The sequence below is a fragment of the Fragaria vesca genome, linkage group LG5 (genome assembly GCF_000184155.1).
Source record: "Fragaria vesca subsp. vesca linkage group LG5, FraVesHawaii_1.0, whole genome shotgun sequence".
NCBI lineage: Eukaryota > Viridiplantae > Streptophyta > Magnoliopsida > Rosales > Rosaceae > Fragaria > Fragaria vesca.
Window position 1 is genome coordinate 17,619,756 of NC_020495.1, and position 4,519 is coordinate 17,624,274.

The following is a 4,519-nucleotide window of genomic DNA, read 5'->3' on the forward strand; positions in this document are numbered from 1 at the left end:
AGAGGAGGAGGAGGAGAGAGAGAGAGNGAGAGAGAGAGAGAGTGAGGGTGTGGTTTGGTTTCTTTTGGTTTTTTGGGTTCAAAACGGGGATGAAGTTAGAGAGGCAATTTCTTTATGTTTCTTTTTTCTATTTATTTCATTACCACTACCTAAAATACGAGGACTTCTTTTATTTTCCAGCCCAGGCGAACAAAATATAGAACAAAATAAGAATCATGCTTCTAATCACCATGACATCATCAATAGCCAACAAAATATAGAAATCCACACTTAGTTCTAAATCAATCTTTATGTCATAATAAAACAGTAGTAATTCAATCCTAGAAGATAAAAGTTCATCAAACCTTCAAAACTATTTCTAGTCGTGAAGAGCATGAAACCCACAGATATGTGATTACAGAAAAAAGAACAAAATGAAACGTATTATTATTAACTTGACAGAATCATATGGAAAGTGGGTAGTAATGAGCATGAAAATTGAATATAGATACCTCATCGATAGATTTTGAGTCACTTAAATTAGATGAGTGAAAGAACACTATTTTACTCCCTAGTTCAATCGAGTGACTAAAAAATACCAAAAGTTGATAGGGACGCAAGTTACCAACCAAATAAACACTCAGAGCAGCATAGCTTTTTGCACATTAAATGCAGTAATCCTTAAAATCTTATGACGGTATATCATCACAACAGCAAATTTTGAAATATGCATCAAGTGTCAGATCTATGACATGAAATGAAACGTTCAAAACTTTGTAGATATCTTCTGGAGTTTTGGCCTCCATGACCTCAATATCACAAGCAAGGGTAAGATAACCATCACTGAGTTTAGCGTTATTAATAATGTCATGCATTGCTTCTCTTTCGTCATCTTCTGACATCATCTCATCATTAAGCTCAAAATTACTACCCTGTAAAGGCCAACGGGAAAACAAGCATCAGAAACACACTATAAGATACTAATGTCAAATTCACACCAACAAGCATTAGAAACACACTATAAGATACTAATGTCAAATTCACACCATTCAGCCCATGTATAATTTTCTAGAGCACCTAATGCATTCATATGCAGAGAGAGAGAGAGAGAGAGAGGAATTTGAAGAACCGCTTTACAAATATAAATTCCATGACTTACATGTTGGGCAAGGATGTAACAGATTTGCTTTTTACGCAGATCATCACAAGATGTAAAGACTTGCTTTACATACTGCGAACATACTCAAAATTGTTAGCACCAAATCATATAACTTGTATAATCTTCTGTCAACTTCCCTGGTCAATTAACAAAACACATGCCATTTTTTTTGAAAAGCACAAACCTCCTTATTGTCAAGGAAAAGGGCAGTCAGAAGTGCATTTGGATATTCTTCAAATTTCAGATTTATCATGGATGCGATATCCAAGACTAACATATCATCCGGTCCAGGAACCAATCTACAGTACGACGAGATACAAATTAAACGTCAAATCACAATGACACCTTTCATAACATTATATCAAACAATTACTTCAATAAGTTGGTGGAGCAACTGTTACAGAATTATCCAACTAAAACTGGAAAAGCAAACTTGGTATATTATTTGCACAAAACATGCTACATTGGGCAACTTCTCTGAATCAAGGTACAGTCTGCTTACCTTGCCAAACTGATGAGGTAAAGACAAGTCCTCTTAAAATTTGTCTTACCAACATGCTCGACTAACAGATCAAGGTCTTCAACCTGGCATTGGACATTTGGACAAGCTATCAGTACCAGTCCCAAAAAGAAAGGGCTTGTCGGGCAAAGAATGTTGACAAATTAATATTTGGTTTTACCTCCATTAAAAGGTCAACAGCTTCCGGTTCGGCATTGTGCTGCATTGCATTTAAGAATTGATTAGAGCCAATATATATACATTTTGAATACATTTTCCTAAGAAACACTAAGAGAGATGTGCTATTAAATTATATTAATTTCCAACTCTATAGATTGTCTAAAACTGCATGATACAGAGCAGAGTTTGATTTAACTTTAATGTGTAAACTATTATTCTGGGATTCATTGAAGCTGTGTGACTAACTGTGCTCCAATTAACTATTTTTGGCACATCATCCTGAGTCAAATTTTGATTGCAATGAATCGGCTAATACAAGATAAAACACAACTGAACAGACAAGCACAACCTAATTTCATATTCACACCCTAATTTCAGAAGCATTTGATTAAAAAAATGTTTAGACAGGAAAAATACAAACTTGTTTCTCATCTTACCCTCGTGTGAAAAGCAACTATTTGTTGTACTAGCTCCATTAGATCATCAAACGGGGTCTCATCACTCTGCAACTGAAACAGCCAGTTAGCACCAATACTCAAGAGTTAACATACATATAGCATGAAACATAAGAGTTTCTTATCTTGATTAACTAACACATGTTACAACAACAATTGCAACGTTAAGTGATACATAATACAAGCATTGAAAGAAATTGCAAAATAATATTTTTTTAACAGTGTACTAATTTCAATGTACAGAAATGAATAATGATCGAGATTAACATGTCTTGCTACCTCAATTAAATTTTCCAACAAATAAAGCTAATACAACATGTCCAAAGGATAAAAATTCACACCTGTGCCTTGGCATATTCTTGAGCAATTTCTCCAGCTAAGTTCCTGATTACAAGATAGTCACAGTAGTGAGGATATATGTAGTCATATACCTAAGGGACCTTAACAAATATGCAAGGACTAAAATGATGAAACTCACATACCACAAATTGCATATCATTCTGTTAGAAATTAAAAGATTCTAACCTGACATATTCATGTCCCCATGAACCAATATTCTGAACCCAACAATCTAAACTTTAAGCTTTCCTGAAAGAAGTGGACATATAAAGACATCATTACACACAGCTGTTATATATGACAAGTTCAAATAGTTATGCAATAGACAAAAGTATAATGCAGACACACCAAACTTCAAATAATAGACATACCCGTTCTCCTTCAGCATACATGGTCAGTGCCAAAACCGACAGTATATCCGCAAGGTATTTCTGCATGCAATACACAGTTTATTATTTATATAAAAGAAAAAAAATCTTATTATTATGGAAGTCGACAAGGCACTGATAGTTAAAGCATACCTTCAAATCTGAATCGGTCATTGTTTCATAGTATGCTTTTAGAGTTCCGTAATGTGGGCGAAAACTTTGGTAATGAGGTCATGGAACTAGTTGAGGTACGAATTTCCTGCCTACAAGATGAAATTTGATGTCATATCAAGCCACACAATAGTATCTGATCCATATAAGCAAATATTTTTGCTGACGAGTTAATATTAGTCCAGGTAGTAAGATGCAGCTGTAGGGGTGAATACTGGCCAAAACTTGAAGCTTCCGTATCAAATAAAGTGAGGTCAAGTAAATTGCAACCCAAGAGAAAATATAGCACATACAAATCGTGGGCTGTAAATTACTAAAAAACACAACACAGGCAGAAGAAAGAAGAAAAGAGAGGTCATAGAACATACCTCTAGCGCAACTTTCTGTAGTCCGGAATCTTGAACCCTCTCCAAGTACTAATTGCTGCTTGAGGGCCAAATCTTCATCGGACTGCGCATAACACAGATACAAATTCAGCGAAACCGACAATTATTTGTAACCAATTCAAAAGCCGAACCCATTGCATTTACTTAACCAATACAGCTTGAATCCTCAGATTTTTCGATTTTAGATAATACAAACTTGGATAAACCGAAAACAAAATTGTCAAAACCCTAAGAGATTGGAATTGCATACCAAATCCTCGTCTTTCTTTTTGGAATCCTTTGGGGGCGGAGGTTTGGTGGGCTCATCATGCTTGCCGCTGCCGCTTGCGCTGTTGGTCATGGTCGACGATGCTCACTTTCTCTACTTTCCTCTTGAACAAGATTACAAGAAAGTGGAGACTAGGGCTGGGCATGAGCCGGGACGGGCCGGGTATTGACTGATCCCGGTCCCGAGGACGAGACGGGATTCCCGTTTTTCACACCAGATCCGGAAGCCCGATCGGGTGAGATACGCAGTGGTGCCTTGAAGAGCTTGCGAAGATCTGTGACGGAGGCCCCAGGTAGTCTCTAGAGAGAAAGAGATTGGTGATCGAATTGGGTATTGGTGAGAAGTGAGAAGGATTAGTATAGGGACTGAATTGGGAAGACTGGAGATTTGGAGAGATTTCAGTTAAGGGTCCGCGGGGAAGGGTATATGAGAAGCCAGAGAAGGGAAGCCACATGATATAAGAAAACAAAATTTAACTAAATTTAATTTTAATGGGCCGGGACGGATTAATCGGGACCTAATGGGCTAGTCCCGGCCGGGATTACACATTTTCATATCAAAACCCGTTTCGTCCCGCACATTTTCAGAACGGGATCGGGACGGGATCTCGGGGCCGGTTTTAGATGCCCAGCCCTACTAGTATTGTTACAAGAAAGTGGAGACTCCTTGCCTTCGATGCTGCTTTTTATGGTGAGTCGGACCTAAACCCACACCA

At 37.4% G+C, this 4,519-nt stretch overlaps 1 non-coding gene across 1 annotated transcript; it reads right to left on the bottom strand.

Annotated features, from left to right (window-relative positions):
- Positions 1-127: 127 nt before the first annotated feature.
- LOC101308971 lies at positions 128-3,988 on the bottom strand. Its single transcript, XR_184704.1, has 11 exons — positions 3,787-3,988; positions 3,519-3,600; positions 3,133-3,242; positions 2,983-3,042; positions 2,798-2,860; positions 2,614-2,656; positions 2,255-2,320; positions 1,819-1,857; positions 1,641-1,723; positions 1,139-1,437; positions 128-911 (listed from the first exon to the last, which is right to left on the bottom strand). It is a non-coding gene; the product is annotated as an uncharacterized LOC101308971 (transcript).
- Positions 3,989-4,519: the final 531 nt, after the last annotated feature.